The sequence below is a fragment of the Salmo trutta genome, chromosome 4 (assembly GCF_901001165.1).
Source record: "Salmo trutta chromosome 4, fSalTru1.1, whole genome shotgun sequence".
Classification (NCBI taxonomy): domain Eukaryota; kingdom Metazoa; phylum Chordata; class Actinopteri; order Salmoniformes; family Salmonidae; genus Salmo; species Salmo trutta.
In genome coordinates this window covers 62,343,117-62,367,405 of record NC_042960.1, presented here as the reverse complement: position 1 = coordinate 62,367,405, position 24,289 = coordinate 62,343,117, and the positions used below count along the sequence as shown (strand labels likewise).

General features: G+C 41.7%; 1 pseudogene; it reads left to right on the top strand.

Annotated features, from left to right (window-relative positions):
- The first annotated feature begins 4,040 nt into the window (after window positions 1-4,040).
- Window positions 4,041-24,289, top strand: part of LOC115192803 (ethanolamine kinase 1-like) — a 41,073-nt pseudogene continuing 20,824 nt past the window's right edge.

Sequence of the window (24,289 nt, the reverse complement as noted above, 5' to 3'; positions counted from 1 at the left end):
CGTCCTCCTCTGCTTTACATTTGACAGTCGCCATCCCGTTGAGTGTTTCTCCAACATTTGATGTCTATCCTTACTCTTGACTGTCAAGTCAATTGATTGGTTAAACATTGCCTACACACTTCCATTACACACTTGAGACAGTATACACACACACACACACACACGGACACACAGCCCTGCGTGTTTTCTTACTCTGTTTTCCTACCAGGCATAAGAAAGGGCCTCACTGCATCCACTTATCCCCAAAACAATAAGTTACATGCTTTTCTAATAAAGAATATTAATCATTCCTTGCTTCTAGTTTCCCTATCTTAAAGCAGCGACTTCTATAGTGTGAGTCCACAGAAGAATAGTAAAGCTTTGTCCCCTACGTCACCCTCTCCACATAATCAACTGACAGCAGGACAGTGTCATGTCTTGGTTAGAAGAGTAAGCCGTATTAAATGGTGTAACAGGCAGCATTAGAACCTCGAAATACAGGTGTACACCCACAGTTATTACCATGCCCCCTTGAAACAAAAAAAGGCATTTGTCTGGCAATAAAATTGGATATCAACCTGTCTGAAAGCCGACTCCGTTTCTCTCTAACAAACGTTAGCGGCGACGGCAAACAGTTTGACACACTTCCATAAAATGCGAGTGAAGGCGAACCATCCTTTGGTAATAGCCCCTCATTGTTGGCTCTATTCATACCGGTGTGTGATTGAAAAGAAAATTGAATGCCTTGTGATGTGATAAATGTGTCCATTACTGCCTTTGAACACAAAATGTCCATGGAAATTACAGAGGGAAGCCAAGACATCGGAGGGTGGGGAGGGAGAGGTGGGGGGAGAGCGCCGGGAGGACATATTGGATTCTATTTGAGCTGAAATATAAATATACTGTACAGCCAGATGAAATGAGGCCGTGTTGCATGATTTCTCATAGGCACATCACAAATGAAATCCTTTGAGAGACCCAATTGTAAGACTATATAAAAAGGTTAAATGTCTCCATAGTGCTCTGTACTGTAAATAGCTGTTTGATAATGGACACCGTCTAATGTTTGCCTACAGTAATAAAAGGGAATATTTCCTGTGAATAAGTTCTGAGACTTCCTTCCTGCGAGAGGAAAAATAAGATATGTGGAGTACAGTATGTGCCCACTGTTATGACAAAGGCCATCTTGGATGTTCTCAATTATAAAAATCTATGTAAGTGTCTTTTCTTCACATCTTACAAAACCATATTTGTGATTCAACAGAGCTTCATGTTAATTGAAAACCTGATGAAATCATACATTCTGTTGTTGTTTGCATAGCTGTGTGTGTAGCCTGCAATCCTGTTCGTTCGATCGTTTTCTTGTTTTTGGTTAATTTTGTGTTGAATAAAAGTCACTATGAACACTCGACCCTCTGCGCCTTGGTCCACTACGTACGATGACCGTTACAATTCATCACCTTAAAGGACATGGTCGCAATCCAAATGACACTCCGTTCCCTATATAGTGCACTACTTTTGACTACTTATGTAGGGGATAGGCTCTGGTCAAAAGTAGTGCACTGTGTAATGCTAACCATGTAAGCCTATATAGTGTTTTGTTCAGAACATACTATGTTATCTTTACGTTGATGGTTAGGTTGGATAAGATTAGATCATCTTTATTGTCCACCATTAAAGTTATGATCAGAAATATTGTCTTAATGTTTTACTGGCTCCTGATAAGAAACTGTTGTTGTGATAAACTCTTACAAAATACTTTCATTTTGAGGAAACGCTGAGGTTATTGCTGAGACATTGTAGAAAAATACAAAATGATTCATTGTTAGTAAAAATGGAGCTAGATTGTGTAAGCCACACACGTGCATATGCGTACAACGTCGGGCACATTTACTGTAAGTCTACTTGGATTTTCTGTAGATGTTCATTGGAAAGAGATTGTAGTGACCCAGACAATTAAAGAAGACTTGGGTAGTCAATCAATGAGTCATCTTGCTTTAATACATCAAAAACTAAAAAGAGCTAGTCTGAAGTTGCACACAGATTTCTAAAGTTTAATTAATTTTGCACAATCAACCACAGTCCATTTTGTCTTCAGTCTGATGATACTGCAGAAAAAGACAGGGCAACAGTACCCGACACCACCCCAGTCAAAATAACACAACTCTGTTATTCTCTCATGTTCTCTTCAACTCTTGTCTGCTTTATGATCTTTTTATCAATTATTAATTTCTCCCCAGTCATCTCCGAGGTCTGCCTCTCCCCTGATTCAAACAGGACTGTGAGTCTGAAACGGAAACGTGGATAAAAGAGAGGGGGATAGTGAAAGTATGTAAGGAAAAGTGAATGAAAGACATAAAAAGTGTGCGGAGTGTCTCTCTCTCTCTCTGTGTGTGTGTGTGTGTGTGTGTGTGTGTGTGTGTGTGTGTGTGTGTGTGTGTGTGTGTGTGTGTGTGTGTGTGTGTGTGTGTGTGTGTGTGTGTGTGTGTGCGTCTGTATGCCATCCCAGTACCCTTATACCGTGCTACTTACTGTATGTCCAACTTGTTGGAAAAACATGTTCAGCCAACACTGACTTTGAATCTGTGCTGTTCTACAGTATCTCCTAAATCATTTATGTATACAATCATCTCCCTTTCAATACACAACATCTTTGATGGCGAGGCGCCCTTTGATGACAACTGAATTTAAATTGCGTCTAAAAGCCTGGAAAATATTGAATTTATGATGATCAACATAATCATGACTTCTAAGCAATTACTGTAATTATGTAAAATTGGAAACTTTGGACGACATTCTAAATAATTCAACATGTAAACAGCCTGTTATTACATATCATCCATTCAATGTGGTAGAATGTTATAGAGGAAGTTCAGGAATTTACAACTTGATGTTAAATGGTTCCTCACCCTAAAAGTAATCTATGGGCCAGGAGAAACTGTAATCCATACCCTAGTATACCGTATACTGGGGGTATTTTGAAATATAGACCATATGATTTTCTTATTCCCCCCCCAAAATAATTTTTACCCCATTTTCGTGGTATCCAATTGGTAGTTACAGTCTTGTCTGAGACAATCAATCTCCTCCTGGATCAAGATCCTTGCCTGTATTTGTTTCGTGCTTCAAAGAAATGCATTTGGAAAGAAATAGTGCCCCTTGTGCGCACTGCCAGTAATGCTGTATACCTTGGTATGGTACAGGAATGGTATGAAGGTATTAAAATCTGGATACCGGCCAACCCTAATACATGGTTCCACTTTTTTTAAACAGAGGAAACCCAACCATCTAACTTAAAGTTGTAAAATCTGGAACGTCCCCTTTAATATATTCCATAGTAATGAACTAGCGTGATTAGTAATACTGAATTGATGCTAAATAATGACATGTTTAATACATTTTCAAGAACACCACAGAGATGGCTATGCTCAGACAGGACCCTTGGTAAAACGTCTTTGCAATCACCTTAGCCATCTTCCAAACCATGCAAATATCTTCTTCACCCATCGAACACAATCTGCAACTCACATTTATGACGGCAGTCAAAGGTACTGTACTTGTGGTAGACAGGCAGCCACAAAAGGTGTTAATATATAGCCCCTATCTATGAGCGTACATGTTTTAGCTTTGGTAGTGCCTTTGCTCAAGTATCTGCGAGTTCAATGGTTAATGTGTAACCACACAAACTAACTGAACCCGAAGTGGTGTGGAAGCCCAAAAGGAACTTTGATAACCCAACTGGCATGGTGTGCTGAGTCACTCGACATAATGACTGGACAAATAGGTGACAAGGTAGCACCCGTAATGACAGTTTGAGCCCACACCACCGCAGCACATCGCTGTGTCTGAACGCTGTACTGAACACTATGTGGGTCTGAGCACCTTTGGATTTGCATTACATCACTTGGTTGAATAACACTCCACTTACTACTACTACTAGTTTGCCTGAACACAGCTCAACTTTTTCTGGCTACTGTTCAACTTGGTCTAAATACTAATTAACCAGATTGGGCTGACTACTTCTGATCAGGTTTCAGACCCTGAACCGTCTTGAGGGGGTCATGGATGGTGGATCTTAAGGCCCCAGAGGTCAGCTACTGCACCTGGATGTGTGTGTGGATGAGAAGGAGCCTCACAGTGGTGTCCTAGAGATTCTCAGCAGACTGAGGCCCCAGTGGAAGCCACAGGCTATCCAGGGGAAGGTAAGTGAATGGATGAGAGGTATCATGACAAATCCAAGTTGGCGCATCAGTATGCCAGTGGGCAGAAATGGGCAGAAAATGACCTAATTTCAAGCACGGTTTTGGTCCTAATAATGGAATTTCAGCCAGTTTTGACCACTGGAATGTAAGTAAGAAGTATTAGTATTCTGAGAAATTAGTACACTCTTAGAAAAAAAGGTGCTACCTAGAACATAAAATGGTTCTTTGGCTGTGCCCTTAGAAGAACCCTTTGAAGAACCTTTCAGTTCCAGGTAGAACCCCTTTGGGGTTCAATGCACAACCTTTTCCACAGAGGGTTTGACCTGGAACCAAAAAGAGTTATCCTTTGGGGACAGCCGAAGAATCCTTTTGGAACTCTTTTTTCTAAGAGTGTAGTATGTTCCCCTGGTTTTCTTGTGGTGTGCATCAGACCTTGAAAATGTTTCATTGAAAGACATTCCTCTCAACCTTCATCCGGACACTCAGAGGTAACAACTTCTGCAATAAGGTTGGACACCGTATTACATTAGTAGAACATCTGTCCTCAGCTAACATAGCTTCTCTGAAGGATATCACACTTAATTTGTGTGTGCAAACAGTGGGGCAATCTCCCAGAGAAATGGGATCCATGTTTGTCAGGGTCACACTGGAGCGAGACAGTGACCTCTCAATCTAGAGTAGGTCTAGTTGAAGCACACAGAGAGGTGGATGCTAACTTCCAGAGTTCCCCCTCATATGCACGTTGTGTCAGTAGGTTTGTGGGACTACGAACAAGCGATTCAAAAAGGAAAGAAAAGGGGATGTATAGACATCTCAGAGAAACTCTCTCAAATTAAAGGAAGCATGGCCTCTCAAACTGTCTACGGATTAAGTTGAAGCTTTTCTGTCTGCTTCAAATGTTTTTGCTCTGTCAATCTCGACTCCCAGACAGACATGCTTCAACATAATTCAGAGGCTCAGTTGAATAGACGAGTCAGGTTGAATCAGCGCGACAGACTCTCCAGTCAGTTGGATAGAGAAATGATCCTACTCAGCAGAGCTTAGACCATGACAGCTACACTGAGTGTACAAAATATTAAGAACATTGCTCTTTCCGTGATATAGACTCACCAAGTGAATCCAGGTGAAAGCTATGATCTCTTATTGATGTCACCTTTTAAATCCACTTCAATCAGTGTAGATAAAGGGGGGGAGACAGGTTAAAGAAGGATTTTTAAGCCTTGAGACATTCAGAGGGTGAATAGGCAAGGCAAAAGATTTAAGTGCCTTTGAATGGGGTATGGTAGTAGGTGCCAGGCGCACTGGTTTGAGTGTGTCAAGAACTGCAATGCTGCTGAGTTTTTCACGATCAACAGTTTCCTGTGTGTATCAAGAATGGTCCACCACCCTAAGAACATCCAGCCAACTTGACACAACCGTGGGAAGCATTGGAGTCACCATGGACCAGCATCCCTGTGGAACGCTTTTGACACCTTGGAGAGTCCATGCCCCAATGAATTGAGGCTGTTCTGAGGGCAAAAGGGGGTGCAACTCAATATTAGGATGGTGTTCCTAATATTTTGTACACTCAGTGTAGTTTCACTGACTGGGTTGTGTTCATTAGACATGAAACCGAACTGAAACAGGGTACTACATGGACTTCATTTACGTTTTCTGTGGCAAAGATGAAAAGATTTCCTACTGCAAAACTTCATAGATGTTAAGATTTCACATCTATTCATTACCAAGGCAATGTGAGATCACAGATTCATTCAATGAATGTAGTGGTTCTCATACCTCTATTGAAGTATGAAACAAGTGGTCTAATTATCTTTTAAACTCCATCAAATATTTTTCTATTAAAACGAGGCAAACACCTCTCCTTGAATCAAGCACCGTGTTTTGGCGTCAGGAATACAGCTAATTGTTCTTGCCAGGTAGTTGGAGAGCATACAGCCTCTAATTTGTATGAAAAAACCTTCCTCTGAATCTTAAACAGAATACTGATCATCTGGTTACCACTGTCAGTAAATCAATCACTTTTAAGATGGATCAACAAAGCAAGCTATTCTCTGTTAGCCGAGGTTCCGTGTAATGTGACTGCACATCAGCATATATTGTTATTGGTGAAAAGGCCTATGGGTACACACTGGTTGAATCAACGTTGTTTCCACATCATTTCAATGATTAAGTTGAAAATTTATTTGAACCAACGTGGAATAGAGATGCTCACCACATACCCAGAACCAAATCTTCTGTACACCGGCCAGATAACAATTGTTCTAAGAGTCTGTCACGAGAGACAGTGTAAACTCCCTCAAGTTCGCTACAACATTTCTGATTGCTAGCCAACGAAAGGCAGATTCTAGATAGAATGCAGTTTGTAAATGCATGGACCTTGCTTCATATTCAAGAAAAGGTTATGGCGTTGATTTCTTGCTCCGACATACCACGTCGGTCTGATGACAAAAGCCTGTCGTATTTGATCACAATATTTTGTGTTAGATGTGGCGTGTTTGTTCAAGTGGCTCTCATTCCAGTGCTATGAATACTTCATCAAATGTCAAGGCGACAATGTTTGTTCTCTGCCTGTGTTTCATGCGGTCCCTTCGGAGTTTGAGGACGCTTTGGGGAACAGTGGAAGTGAGAGAACGCTCAGCAGGCAATGAATGGAAACAAACGTGCAATGATGAGGCCTTGCTAGCAAACACAGGCCAACACAGACTGCATGTGGAGGGTCTGATATTGCTGACAAAGGCAATATCATAACCACTGAAGAGTGTCCTTTCGGTGCTCAATAATGCAAGTTGCCTGTAGGGTTTGTCACTCAAATTTTCACAATCAGTTACTTAATACACTGGAGTGACTATAAACGCTTACAAGAACGATATTTAAATGTGTCCTTTTAATATTCCCTCAGATTAAAGGGATAGTTCACCCAAATTACAAAATTCCATATTGGTTTAAGCAGTTTAGGAACAAGGTAAGACAACAATCCATGTTTTGGTTTGGTTTACCAAGCTACTGTCTCCAGGGAAGGTAATGGTATGTCATTTTGTGATTTGGGTGAACTATCTCTTTAATGAGTAGAACCAAACCCTGCTGCCAGCTCCCTCCCTAAGCGAGTCTCTGCTGGCTTTGAATAAGACATGGGTTTGCTCTCTTAGTGTTTATTGGGTTCAATCATCATAGAATTGTTGTCTTTAAGGTATAAAGTTGGAAGTCATAAACTCCTGTGACCTATCATAATACCATAACTTTAAAGGCAATAGAAATACCGTCCCAATGAAAGTGTTATGCAACTTGTGACTTATTGTTAGTTTCATATTGAATGTTGTTGAATGTTGTTGTTTACACACAAGGGGCAAGCCCATGCAGAACACGCCATAGCACAGCATCACTACTATTTTCCAATTTTAATCTCATGTAGTTTGGACCTTCTGTTTCCACTTATTCTGATGTTTTGCCTGTTTATTCCCTCTTTTGGACAGTGCGCTGTCCCGACTCCCGCCGAAGTCGGCCCCTCTCCTTGTTCGGGTGGCGTTCGGCGGTCGACGTCACCGGCTTACTAGTCACCACCGATCTATGTTTCCCTGTTCGTTTGGTTTTGTCTTTATTGTGTACACCTGTTTTTGATTCCCTGATTATGTTCATTATTTAACCCTCTGGCTTCCCTGTTTGTCTTGTCTGTGATTGTTTCCTGTTTGTCTTGTCCGTGATTGTTTCCTGTTTGTCTTGTCCGTGATTGTTTCCTGTTTGTCTTGTCCGTGATTGTTTCCTGTTTGTCTTGTCCGTGATTGTTTCCCTGTTTGTCTTGTCTGTGATTGTTTCCTGTTTGTCTTGTCCGTGATTGTTTCCTGTTTGTCTTGTCTGTGATTGTTTCCTGTTTGTCTTGTCCGTGATTGTTTCCTGTTTGTCTTGTCTGTGATTGTTTCCTGTTTGTCTTGTCCGTGATTGTTTCCTCTTTGTCTTGTCTGTGATTGTTTCCTGTTTGTCTTGTCTGTGATTGTTTCCTGTTTGTCTTGTCTGTGATTGTTTCCTGTTTGTCTTGTCTGTGATTGTTTCCTGTTTGTCTTGTCCGTGATTGTTTCCTGTTTGTCTTGTCTGTGATTGTTCATGTTTTGTGGTTGTTGGTGTTTCTCCCAACCATGTTATTTTTCTGTGAGAAGTTTATGGAAAATTTGAGTAAACACGTTTTGTTTACACTTATCCCTGTGTCCTGCGTCTGACTCCACTACTTCTCATAAGAAACCATTACATGCGCGAACAGAGATTTTGAGTCCACAGGACAATCAACATAAACACACAAAACATAATTGATATAGACATCATGCGTAAAAGTGGTATAATTAAGCAATAAGACACAAGGGGGTGTGGTATATGGCCAATATACCATGGCTAAGGGCTGTTCTTAGGCACGATGCAACGCTGAGTGCCTGGATACAGCCCTTAGCCGTGGTATATTGGCCATATACCACAAACCCCCAAGGTGCATTATTGCTATTATAAACTGGTTTCCAACATAATTAGAGCAGAAAAATTGTCTGTCAGCCAATCAGAATTCTGTGCTCAAACCACCCAGTTTAGAATCTGATTTAGAACAGGGAGAGCGGGACTCGTTGCAGCTGAACTTTTGCTGTGCTTGAAAAATCCAAGCAGTGAACTAACCCCTCAAGGGTAGAAATATGTGGTTGAGAGTCAGAGTGTGACCAGACTATAAACACTATCCTGACATTACCGGTCCACCAGACTATCAACACTATCCTGACATTACCACTCCACCAGACTATCAACACTATCCTGATATTACCACTCCACCAGACTATCCACACTATCCTGACATTACCACTCCACCAGACTATCAACACTATCCTGACATTACCACTCCACCAGACTATCAACACTATCCTGACATCACCACTCCACCAGACTATCCACACTATCCTGACATCACCACTCCACCAGACTATCCACACTATCCTGACATTACCACTCCACCAGACTATCCACACTATCCTGACATTACCACTCCAACAGACTATCCACACTATCCTGACATTACCACTCCACCAGACTATCCACACTATATTGACATTACCACTCCACCAGACTATCCACACTATCCTGACATTACCACTCCACCAGACTATCCACACTATCCTGACATTACCGGTCCACCAGACTATCCACACTATCCTGACATTACCACTCCACCAGACTATAAACACTATCCTGATATTACCACTCCACCAGACTATCAACACTATCCTGACATTACCACTCCACCAGACTATCAACACTATCCTGACATCACCACTCCACCAGACTATCCACACTATCCTGACATTACCACTCCACCAGACTATAAACACTATCCTGACATTACCACTCCACCAGACTATCCACACTATCCTGACATCACCACTCCACCAGACTATCAACACTATCCTGACATTACCACCACCAGACTATCAACACTATCCTGACATCACCACTCCACCAGACTATCAACACTATCCTGACATTACCACTCCACCAGACTATCCACACTATCCTGACATTACCACTCCACCAGACTATCAACACTATCCTGACATTACCACCACCAGACTATCAACACTATCCTGACATTACCACTCCACAAGTCTATCCACACTATCCTGACATCACCACTCCACCAGACTATCCACACTATCCTGACATCACCACTCCACCAGACTATCAACACTATCCTGACATTACCACTCCACCAGACTATCCACACTATCCTGACATCACCACTCCACCAGACTATCAACACTATCCTGACATTACCACTCCACCAGACTATCCACACTATCCTGACATCACCACTCCACCAGACTATCCACACTATCCTGACATCACCACTCCACCAGACTATCCACACTATCCTGACATTACCACTCCACCAGACTATCCACACTATCCTGACATCACCACTCCACCCGACTATCCACACTATCCTGATATTACCACTCCACCAGACTATTCACACTATCCTGATATTACCACTCCACCAGACTATCCACACTATCCTGACATCACCACTCCACCTGACTATCCACATTATCCTGATATTACCACTCCACCAGACTATCCACACTATCCTGACATCACCACTCCACCAGACTATGCACACTATCCTGACATTACCACTCCACCAGACTATCCACACTATCCTGACATCACCACTCCACCAGACTATCCACACTATCCTGACATTACCACCATCAGACTATCAACACTATCCTGACATTACCACTCCACCAGACTATCCACACTATCCTGACATTACCACTCCACCAGACTATCAACACTATCCTGACATTACCACTCCACCAGACTATCCACACTATCCTGACATTACCACTCCACCAGACTATCAACACTATCCTGACATTACCACTCCACCAGACTATCAACACTATCCTGACATCACCACTCCACCAGACTATCCACACTATCCTGACATCACCACTCCAGCAGACTATAAACACTATCCTGATATTACCACTCCACCAGACTATCAACACTATCCTGACATTACCACTCCACCAGACTATCAACACTATCCTGACATCACCACTCCACCAGACTATCCACACTATCCTGACATTACCACTCCACCAGACTATAAACACTATCCTGACATTACCACTCCACCAGACTATCCACACTATCCTGACATCACCACTCCACCAGACTATCAACACTATCCTGACATTACCACCACCAGACTATCAACACTATCCTGACATCACCACTCCACCAGACTATCAACACTATCCTGACATTACCACTCCACCAGACTATCCACACTATCCTGACATTACCACTCCACCAGACTATCAACACTATCCTGACATTACCACCACCAGACTATCAACACTATCCTGACATTACCACTCCACAAGTCTATCCACACTATCCTGACATCACCACTCCACCAGACTATCCACACTATCCTGACATCACCACTCCACCAGAATATCAACACTATCCTGACATTACCACTCCACCAGACTATCCACACTATCCTGACATCACCACTCCACCAGACTATCAACACTATCCTGACATTACCACTCCACCAGACTATCCACACTATCCTGACATCACCACTCCACCAGACTATCCACACTATCCTGACATCACCACTCCACCAGACTATCCACACTATCCTGACATTACCACTCCACCAGACTATCCACACTATCCTGACATCACCACTCCACCGGACTATCCACACTATCCTGATATTACCACTCCACCAGACTATTCACACTATCCTGATATTACCACTCCACCAGACTATCCACACTATCCTGACATCACCACTCCACCTGACTATCCACATTATCCTGATATTACCACTCCACCAGACTATCCACACTATCCTGACATCACCACTCCACCAGACTATGCACACTATCCTGACATTACCACTCCACCAGACTATCCACACTATCCTGACATCACCACTCCACCAGACTATCCACACTATCCTGACATTACCACCATCAGACTATCAACACTATCCTGACATTACCACTCCACCAGACTATCCACACTATCCTGACATTACCACTCCACCAGACTATCAACACTATCCTGACATTACCACTCCACCAGACTATCCACACTATCCTGACATTACCACTCCACCAGACTATCAACACTATCCTGACATTACCACTCCACCAGACTATCAACACTATCCTGACATCACCACTCCACCAGACTATCCACACTATCCTGACATCACCACTCCAGCAGACTATCCACACTATCCTGACATTACCACTCCACCAGACTATCCACACTATCCTGACATCACCACTCCACCAGACTATCAACACTATCCTGACATTACCACTCCACTAGACTATCAACACTATCCTGACATCACCACTCCACCCGACTATCCACACTATCCTGACATCACCACTCCACCAGACTATCCACAATATCCTGACATTACCGGTCCACCAGACTATCCACACTATCCTGACATTACCACTCCACCAGACTATCCACACTATCCTGACATTACCACTCCACCAGACTATCCACACTATCCTGACATTACCACTCCACCAGACTATAAACACTATCCTGACATTACCACTCCACCAGACTATAAACACTATCCTGACATTACCACTCCACCAGACTATCCACACTATCCTGACATCACCACTCCACCCGACTATCCACACTATCCTGATATTACCACTCCACCAGACTATCCACACTATCCTGACATCACCACTCCACCAGACTATCCACACTATCCTGATATTACCACTCCACCAGACTATCAACACTATCCTGACATTACCAATCCACCAGACTATCAACACTATCCTGACATTACCACTCCACCAGACTATCAACACTATCCTGACATCACCACTCCACCAGACTATCCACACTATCCTGACATTACCACTCCACCAGACTATCCACACTATCCTGACATTACCGGTCCACCAGACTATCCACACTATCCTGATATTACCACTCCACCAGACTATCCACACTATCCTGACATTACCACTCCACCAGACTATCCACACTATCCTGACATCACCACTCCACCAGACTATCCACACTATCCTGATATTACCACTCCACCAGACTATCCACACTATCCTGACATTACCACTCCACCAGACTATAAACACTATCCTGACATTACCACTCCACCAGACTATCCACACTATCCTGACATTACCACTCCACCAGACTATCCACAATATCCTGACATTACCACTCCACCAGACTATCCACAATATCCTGACATTACCACCACCAGACTATCCACACTATCCTGACATTACCACTCCACCAGACTATCCACAATATCCTGACATTACCACTCCACCAGACTATCCACAATATCCTGACATTACCACCACCAGACTTTCCACACTATCCTGACATTACCACTCCACCAGACTATCCACACTATCCTGACATCACCACTCCACCAGACTATCAACAATATCCTGACATTACCACTCCACCAGACTATCCACACTATCCTGACATTACCACCACCAGACTATCAACACTATCCTGACATCACCACTCCACCAGACTATCCACACTATCCTGACATTACCACTGCACTAGACTATCCACACTATCCTGACATTACCACTCCACCAGACTATCCACACTATCCTGACATTACCACTCCACCAGACTATCCACACTATCCTGACATTACCACTCCACCAGACTATCCACACTATCCTGACATTACCACTCCACCAGACTATCCACACTATCCTGACATGGTTGCCTTGTGTTCAGGCAATTCCAGTCCTCGAGGGCCTGGTTGGTGTCACAGTTTTGCCCCAGCCCCATCTAACACACCTGACTCCAATAATCACCTATTCATGATCTTCAGTTTAGAATGTAATGTGATTAATCAGCTGTGTTTGCTAGGGATGGAGAAAAAGTGTGACACCAATAAGGCCCTCGAGGACCGGAGTTGCCCACCCCTGACCTAGTGCTTCACCAACCAGCTGATGGGCTGCTTCGTGGGCTCACTCCAAGAGTTGGGGGCCATGCAGTTGCTTGTGTACGGGAGGTTGACAGAGCTCTATGTGGACCGGGAGAGAGAGACGTGGAGATGTTCCAGATACTCCACGCTCACGACTGCGGCCCCGCAGATCTATTGCAGCTTCCAGAATGGCATCTGCTATGAGTTTGTGAGGGAGACTGTGTTAGACGACGCACAGCTCATACAGCCTGCCATGTATCTGTGAAAAGTTTTACAATACCAGTCAAAACTTTGGACACACCTACTCATTCAAGGGTTTTTCTTTATTTTTACTATTTTCTACATTGTAGAATAATAGTGAAGACATCAAAACTATGAAATAACACATAGTCATCAAAAAAGTGTTAAACAAATATATTTTATATTTGAGATTCTTCAAAGTAGCCACACTTAGCCTTGATGACAGCTTTGCACACTCTCTCCACCAGCTTCACGATGTAGTCACCTGGAATACATTTAAATTAACAGGTGTGCCTTGTTAAAAGTTCATTTGTGGAATTTCTTTCCTCCTTAATGTGTTTGAGCCAATCAGTTTTGTTGTGACATGGTAGGGGTGGTATACAGAATATAGCCCTATTTGGTAAAAGACCAAGTCCCTATTATGGCAAAAACAGCTCAAATAAGCAAAGAGAAACAACAGTCCATTAAAACATGAAGGTCAGTCAATCCGGAAAATGTCAAGAACTTTCTTCAAGTGCAGTCGCAAAAACCATCAAGCGCTATGATGAAACTGGCTCTCATGTGCACCGCCACAGGAAAGGAAGACCCAGAGTTACCTCTGCTGCAGAGGGTAAGTTCATTAGAGTTATCAGCCTCAGACACATCTCAACATCAACTGTTCAGAGGAGACTGCGTGAATCAGGCCTTCATGGTCAAATTGCTGCAAAGAAACCACTACTAAAGGACACCAATAAAAAGAAGAGACTTGCTTGGGCCACAAAACACAAGCGATGGACATTAGACTGGTTGAATCTGTCCTTTTGTCTAACGAGTCCAAATTTGCAATTTTTAATTCCAACCACTGTCTATGTGAGAAGCAGAGTAGGTGAACGGATGATCTCTGCATGTATTGTTCCCACCGTGAAGCATGGAGGAGGAGGTGTGATGGTGTGGGGTGCTTTACTGGTGACACTGACACGATTTATTTAGAATTCAAGGCACACCAGCATGGCTACCACAGCATTCTGCAGCGATACGCCATCCCATCTGGTTTGCCCTTAGTGGGACTATCATCTGTTTTTCAACAGGACAATGACCCAACACAACTCCAGGATGTGTAAGGGCTATTTGACCAAGACGGAGAGTAATGGAGTGCTGCATCAGATGACCTGGCCTCCACAATCACCCAACCTCAACCCAATTGAGATAGTTTGGGATGAGTAGGACCGCAGAGTGAAGGAAAAGCAGCCAACAAGTGCTCAGCATATGTGGGAACTGTTGGAAAAGCGTTCCAGGTGAATCTGGTTGAGAGAATGCCAAGAGTGTGAAAAGCTGTCATCAAAGGGTGGCTACTGTGAAGAATCTCAAATATAAAATATATTTTGATTTGTTTAACACTTTTTTTGGTTACTACATAATTCCATATGTGTTATTGCATGGTTTTGATGTCTTCACTATTATTCTATAATGTAGAAAAAATTGTCAAAATAAAGAAAACTCTTGAATGAGTAGGTGTGTCCATACTTTGACTGGTACTGTATATTTACACACATACATACTGTACAGATCTGCAAACATGACCCACAATTCACAAAAAACTACAATTGACCAATATTAGGTTTTTCCCAAGGACAATTTGACCAGTGTCAATCCACTGGGTCTCACACTGGATCTGAAAGTTAATTATAACAGTGGAGCATGGAAATGGAGGGATGAGGGAATGGCGGGATGAAGGAATGGAGGGATGAAGGAATGGAGGGATGAAGGAATGGAGGGATGAGGGAATGGCGGGATGAAGGAATGGAGGGATGAAGGAATGGAGGGATGAAGAAATGGAGGGATGAAGGAATGGTGGGATGAAGGAATGGAGGGATGAGGGAATGGAGGGATGAGGGAATGGCGGGATGAAGGAATGGAGGGATGAAGGAATGGAGGGATGAGGGAATGGCGGGATGAAGGAATGGAGGGATGAGGGAATGGTGGGATGAAGGAATGGAGGGATGAAGGAATGAAGGAATGGAGGGATTGTGTGTGTGTGTGTGTGTGTGTGTGTGTGTGTGTGTGTGTGTGTGTGTGTGTGTGTGTGTGTGTGTGTGTGTGTGTGTGTGTGTGTGTGTGTGTGTGTGCGTACATGTAAAGTAAAGTTTGGGCGCTAATTCAGATTTGGGTCTGGGGGATGGTTTCTCAGTGGGTACCAGAGTAAAGGGTATGTTTGTTTTTCAAGACACAGTGATATATGGCCATTATGTCTATAACAATTTGATGGCTCCTCCAGTTATGCTAGTGGACAGAACCCAAACAACAGATTTGGCTACTCCAGCTATGCTAGTGGATCGAACCCACACTGTTAGCCGTTTTTGTAATTTTATCAGTAACTTACCCTATTAATTAACAGTACGATACTTTATAAACTGAATACAGTAGATAACTGTAGAATGCACAGTAAAATATCGTACATTTGTTTTACAGTACACTAAGACCCTTCTGAAATTGCAACAGTAAAACACTGTACAATGCACAGTAAAATACCGTAGACGTTTTTTACAGTATTAATTATGGTGCATCGTGAGAAAATGTTGTGGGCGGGGAAAGAGTCTCTGGCTCATTAACATATTTTAGGGCATGCCATGCAAAAGGCTATATTTGTTGTACCCCCACAGAATATGGTAATATACTATGTTTATGGAATTCTACAAACTCTGTCCTGAAACTCTACAGTACCTTACTGGTAAATTGCTGCTAGTAATTTACTGTAATTCAGAATACAGTACCATACCACATTTTTGGAGTGTCAAAAACCTTTTGAACACTAGTGGGTGCATGGTTTTGTTGTTTTTCACTCAATTACATATTTTGAGGTGCGTCTTGTAAGGGCTATATTTGTTGCAGCCGTTAGTGAGATTCCTGAACCAATTTAACTAATATGTGGTAGTGGTCCCATGATAATTTAATGTATAAACTTGACGGATCAGAACGGCAGCAAGTTGTCAGTTTAGATATAAAGTGCCAAATATCAGTTGGAATGCTGTAAGATACATTGAAATATTCACTATTAGAAATTGCTGATTTTATTTTCAATACAATTCAACAATAAAGTACTATATTACTGTTTTGGTATATTTTTACTGCAGCATATTGTAAATTACGTTCAATTGTAGGGAAATGTCTTGGGAGGAGGAAGAATTGCTGGCTCATTGGGGAGGCAGGTAGCCTAGTGGTTAGAGTATTGGGCCAGTAACCAAAAAGTTGCTGGATTGAATTCCCAAGGTGAAAATCTGTTGTTGTACCCCTGAACAAGGCAGTTAACCCACTGTTCCCCAGTAGGCTGTCATTGTAAATAATAATTTGTTCTTAACTGACTTGCCTAGTTAAAAAAAGGTTCAATTAAGATATTTTAAGGTGTGCCTTGTAAGGGTCTATATTTGTTGCAGCTGTTAGTGAGATTCCTGAACCAATTTAACTAATATGTGGTAGTGGCTTCCTAACAGTTAAATGTATATAAGCAAAAGGTCTGAGTTGTAGCAGGTCTTAAACTTTTAATGGTTGAATATTTACCCATGTTTATTTGATATGTTTTTCCATGTAATCACAGCCAGTTTGGAAGCCTTTGTTTAGGCCTCTAGAATTGCAAGTGATATTAAACACCTAGCGTTCATTCATGTGCTGTACTATGCAAATGTATGCAGCTAACCTGCTGTAGAATACTCAAGAAATAATTGTCTTACAGTTTAATAGTCACTTTTACTGTATTGTACTGAGCTTCATTGCTCTGGCATCATGTTACCATGAATATCTCAGTATTGTATTGGCACTATCCAGAGATTTATCATAAGATATCTTGTTTTAACTACAATTATTTTGAAGACCTTAACTGCATCAATATTTTCAGTAATGGTTACAGAAATGTTTTACTTGCCATGACTGTGATCTGTTTTTTTTTTTATCAATCTTGGTTGAATGCACTGACTGTAAGATGCTAAGGGCTCCTGAGTGGCGTAGTAGTCTAAGGCACTGCATCTCACTGCATCTCGCACAATTGGCCCAGCGTCGTTAGGGTTTGGTCAGAATAGGCTGTCGTTGTAAATAAGACTGACTTACCTAGTTACATTTAATTTAAAAAAAATTTAAGGAGAAGAGCACCCGCTAAATGGCCAAAAGTTAAACGTAAATGTAACAAATTAAACCTTGCAAAGGACACTGGGTAAAATGTTGCTGCATGGGTAATTCCAGTAATATACTGTAAATTAGATTACAGTAAAATGTTCCCCGTAAAATTGATTACAGTAGTTGCACTGTAAAATAAATTACCTTAATTTACTCGCCAATTTCTGCCAGTTAGTTCATGTAGTTTATACAGGAAATGTTTTACAGTGCAGACAGCAGGTTTGACTCCTCCAGCTATGCTAGTGGATGGAATCCAGACAACAGGTTTGACTCCTCCAGCTATGCTAGTGGATGGAATCCAGACAACAGGGGGCAAACCTCAGGGCCAGTCTTCATCTATCAGCCTGCTCAGTTTGATAGCCTGTAGCAAAAGCCCACCGGCTCCATGGCACCACAAACACTCTGCAAAACATGCACTCTAGCAATCAATAGGGTCCTAAATGAAACAACATTTAGTTTGAATGGATTGCTTAATGGAAAGATAGCAGCTATCTATTTCTGGTCCAGAGTTCTTTTGTGCAATATCTTGGCTCAGTCTCATCTGTAGTTATGGTATAAATTATCCTAGTTTTTTTCCCCTGCAGATTGATTGCGATAGAAAATGGAAAAATCCTCTCGATCGAGTTCGAATCTGACAACCCCGCAGAGAATATTCTGTGGAAGAAGATGGCACAATTCCTCAAACTTGTCCAGCACGCTCAGAGCAGAACACCAGCATCGCAGAGGTGAGTTAACACTACAAGATCTACTTAGACATTTTCTATTTTGCAAAATATTTTTTTGTAAAGCAAAAATGTGCACTTTCCTCTTCTTCTATGAGATGTGTTGATGGTGAAGTCTGACGTGTTTAGCCAGTCTTTTCTGTCGCTATCAGTCCACTCTCTTGCCATGTGGCACCAAGCAGTGATTGGCCCATTGAGGAGGTGGGGGAACAAAGAAAATAAGACATTAGCTCGGCTTCCTCGAACGGTCTCTCCTCCATTATCAATCAAATGTTCTGTGTTGTTTACGATTGATGTGAGGGTTGAGGGGTCGGAAGTCCATGCAAACTAGAGTCAAGCTAGAGTCCTAAAGTACTGTGTCTGCTTTAGCTCTTTAGATTGAAATAATATCACCAGACTGTTCCAGTATGTTCTTTGTGTTTTGTGGAGAGAGGTCAAGAGGTCAAGGCAATTAGCTATGGATTGGGTCATCCATTTAATAGACAACTGCTATGGGGAGATTGGGACCTTTATGATAAGAGAGAAGCAGCTTCCTGCATACATCTGAGATGGAGCCAGCATGTCTCTAGTCGTCTTTTTTTAACATTGCTATGACAGGACACAGGCAACTAACTTTCTGTGAGTAACAGCCCATATAGCTCTATTCTGAAGTGTTGTCATGATGTGACATTACACAGGGGGGATTATTATTATTATATGATAATGGAGGTATAAGCAAACAATTTTCATTAATCTTTGAAGTAACTAAGGGCTCCATTCAATCGGTATCGCTGAACCGTTACAGATTGCGCGATAGACATTTAAAGGAAATATCCGATTGAGCTGACATAGGCAGCGTTCACAGTGAATGCAGTCTCCGCTAACGTGGAAATGTTACCGTTAAATTTCAATCACAATGTAGCACTGAACTTCCATGACACTGATTGAATAGAGCCCTGAGATTATGTTAACAGCCAAGTGTGTATACGAAATTGCTAACTTGTAGGCAATTTCATTATATAAAGGATATTTTGTTTTACAGAGCGTACACCAACCTTTATCACAGTTGCACCGCATTCAGAAGTCCAATAGATGGAGCTATATTGTGATATATTTTTAAGCTGGATCACTCGATCCACATTTAAAAGTCTCAAAATGAAATTCATATGACAAGAAAGCATCAAATAGAGAACAAATATTATATATCATACTCAATATAAGGTGATTTCTGTAAAAAAAAATATATATATATATATTTTTTTTTTACATCTCTCATTGTAAGGTGTTCCACTTATACAAGAAATTATTGAAATGTATTGGCTTTTACAGGTCAATAATCCATAAAACATAGATTTGATTGCTTTGAATGTGTGTATACATGTTGTTTCGTACACAGCTAATTCTACTTGTGTATTTCCCAGAATGCCTTGCTTTTCGAGTGAATTGTAGCGTTACCATCCATGATTGTATTTGTTTTACCCTTTCAAAAGCAATAATTGATAACCTTTCAGACATTTTTTTTAAATTTAAGTGTGGCTTCTGTACCTTTAGAGACAGAAGAATTCTGTATAGAATATTAGGTACTGTTTCCCTGTGTTGTTTTTCTGCAATTTTTTAATGGTAGGGTAGATGTTTTCTCTACTAACTGTATTGGTAAGTCATTGTATTTAACAGACTTCAAAGTACTTTTCTTAGAGGTGAGCGGTCTGCACACAGGCATCTTGAGATCATTTCATTGACAGTTCAACCAGAAGTTGCCGCCACTACAGACAAGTTAAATGCCTGTTCAGTGGCGCTTCAAAACTATCTCCAGAGAAGGTTTCATGGCGGATTTTTAAAAGCTGTAGCCTTTCAGACAAACAAACATGCTGTAGCCGAGGTGCTTCAAGGCGCCACATTACATATGTCTGAAAGGAGTGTTAGTGACAGAGACATGGTTGTTGCATTCATCCGTTTTCAAGCCTCTGGCCATCACCAAGTGAGATACTAAGCAAATATGTTATCATAAAAATGTAATTATTCCACACAATACCACCAGTATTCCAAAAGCTCTTATTTTAAGGCCCTAGTTTTACCCTAATATAGTGGCATGAAACTCATGGTTTACAGGCCACATCAGGCCTGCAAGTCACATTATGCTGGCTTGAAAAGTGATGTGTGATTCTTACTGGAATCCAGCCAGAGTGAGGATATCCAACATTTTGAATTTTTATTCACCCACAACCTGCATTCAGAATGAATGCTAGGTTTTGAAGAGTAAGACAGGAGAACACCTAAACCATTTAAACTGGAACAACCATTTCAGTACCCGGGTGCAATAAGTCCTATTAACAGATTGGATTAGTTTAGACAAATGTATGTTATTTCTATTTGAGTAGCATACGATTAATTAATCAATCATGCAAAAAGAGAGATATTGAAACAAACAATTCTAAAAATCAACAAGCAATAGAGCATGCTGGGAAACACTGGTTAGTACCACTGGTTAGTAGCACCAAGGCTGGGGTTATTTTACACCACTGTGTTAATTTAATATTAATATTAATATTAAATATATATGAAATATGAATACATTTTCACTTACAGAGTTCATTTAACACCTGAGTCAACCTAAGAAATGTTACACTGAAAAATCAACACTGTCCAATTTGCTGTGTATCTAAAGGGAGCAACAGAAGGACAGGGTGAGAACCAGTCAACACACAAAAGCATCAGAGAGACTTTTATACTTGGGCAATGTATGAGTGCTTGTGAGAGAGTGTGTCTTCCGAGGAAACGTGGGGAGAGGGGGAGCAGGGGAGTGGGTGCACCTGCAGAAGAGCTCCTCTGTCTGAATCAGATAGTCACCCACTGGGGTGGGAGGCAGAGGAGAGAAAGGAGGGGAGATACATCTGTGGTGTTGAGGAGAGGGGGGGAAGAAGACCGAACAGGAGAGGAGGGGAGAGGAGCTAACAGGAGAGGAAGGGAGAGGACCTAACAGGACAGAGCCAGACAGGAGAGAACATGAGAGGGGAGGAACGCAGGAAAAGAGAGACACAGTACAGCTGCACTTTCCGAGGAAAGCGTAGAAACCGGGAGAGCAGTCTCCTGCTCTGCTCAAAGCCCTCCCGCTAATTCTCCCATTTAACACTCAACACAAACCACACAATACTGCCATAATCACTGCTGCTCCACTGGAGCTGGTAATCAGATGTAAATAAGGCACATTGATAACGAGCCACCAGAGGAGGAAATTCCTCTAATTGCTGTAGTAGCTAGCTCTCTAGAAACAGACTTCACTGAGAGACATGAGAGGAGTGGGAGCCGGGAGGCAAGCATCGTCCTCCACGACCGCCTGCATCTGAAAGGCATTGGGCAAGAGAAGGGGGAGAAAGTCCAAATAGCAGAGTGGTGTTACGATGTGAAATGCTTGGGAACTTGTTTATATATATATATATATAGAATCATTGATAGGAATGAATCATGTAAGTTTCACTGAGGATTGAGACTTTGAACAAACATTAGTTTTCATATGAACAGTTATTCTGCAAACAGAATTAAAAATGAGTATGCATTTTTAAAGAGATATGGAATTTGTAAACCACATTTAATATTACATATTTTCATGAATATTGATGATATAAATAAATTGCCTATCAAGAGCTAATATATGAACGAGATACTAATATAGTACAACTATTTATTCTGCTATTTTTCTAAGCAAAACTTGACTTTCTGGGGAAAGTAAAAAACAAACAAGGTTATTCTGAAAATGCAAGAATGCATGCTACAACAAAACTATGTCCCAATATATCCCAGAAATCCAGTTGTCAGTGAATAGGGCCAAAAGCCTTTATGAGTGATGAGCAAAGTGTCCATTTTGCAACCACAACTAAAAAACGATGGAACAGAGCAGAACGAGATACTCTTCCATCCAAATAAGCGTGTGTGGCTGAGGAAGTAGTGAAGGAGGCTGTAGGAGTGGAGAAGAGACCTCTATCATGACTGTAAACAACGGCCAACGTCACTGCATTTATTGTACGTTCCTAACAGACCTCACTAAATTATGTCGACAACTGTGTATAATAACACCGCAACTGTATGTCTCCTTGCATAAATAGGTATAACAGTGTTTAAATTAAATACTTTTTTTTGCCGATTGAAAGGAGACATAAAAATTCCTCAGAACGGTACAATGCTTACACAGCATTTCGCAGGTGCATTTTTTTCAAGTAGCGTCCGTGAAAATAAGACCTTTGTTGATTGATAGAGCTGTCCCAAGAAGGAAAAACAAGACATTGTAAATAGCATGTAACCTCTCCAGATGATATGGTGTGCTGTCTGGTGTCATAAACAACTTGTGTTGCTGTAAACGCATGCAGGCCTGGAGAATGCATCTACAGGTTGGTGAACTACTGCATTAAGGAGTAGTTCTCCCCCTGATAGAATAGAATACCGGGCCAGACGTTTTCCTCTTCTAGTCTTTGTAGGCACAGGAAATCATGGATTTTATTTATTTATTTAAGTCATTTTCACTGTGAGACTACTGGTTGATTAATGGCCCACATGGCCTGGATGTTATACAAGTAACTTCAAACATGGAAATATTTCCAATATACCTGTGTAAATGTCAGTATCCAGTCAGAGGTGGGAATTCTTGAAGGTACAATTAAGTAAGTAAGCAAACTATGTACAGGAAATATTTTAAAAGTCAGTTCCAATACCATATTTACATGTGCAGGAATACTGGAGTGATGGAGGTAGATATGTATAGGGGTAAGATGACTAGGCAACAGGATATAAGTTAAACAGAGTAGCAGCAGCTTGTATGTGAGTGGGTGTGCAGTCAGTATAAATGTATGGGCATATTATGTGTGAGTGAGAAAATATTGGAGTGAGTGTGTGTTTTGTAGTGACAGTGTGTGTGTGTGTGTGTGTGTGTGTGTGTGTGTGTGGTGTGTGTGTGTGTGTGTGTGTGTGTGTGTGTGTGTGTGTGTGTGTGTGTGTGTGTATAGCGACAGTGCAAAGATTGAAATAAAAGGTCAATAAAGTTACAAGATTCATTCAGATACCCGTGTAGCTATTTTGTTAGCTATTTATCAGTCGTATTGCTTGGGGATAGAAGCTGTTCAAGAGCCTGTTGGTGTCAGACTTGATGCACCGGTATGTCTTGTCGAGACGTCAGCAGAGAAAATAGTCTATGGCTTGGGTGGTTGGAGTCTTTGAAGATTTTCGAGGCCTTCTTTTCACATCGCCTGATATAGAGGTCCTGAATGGAGTGATGTACTGGGCTGTCCGCACAGCCCTCTGTAGGATCCAGTTGCAGAGGGAGGTGTTCAGACCCAGAGTCCTAAGCTTGGTGACGAGTTTGGAGGGGACAACGGTGTTGAGCTCTGAGCTGTTGTCAATGAACAGCATTCTCACATAGGTATTCCTCTTATCTAGGTGGGTGAGGGCAGTGTAGAGAGCAATTGAGATTGCATTGTCTATGGATCTGTTGGGGCGGTATGTAAATTGGAGTGGGTCTAGGT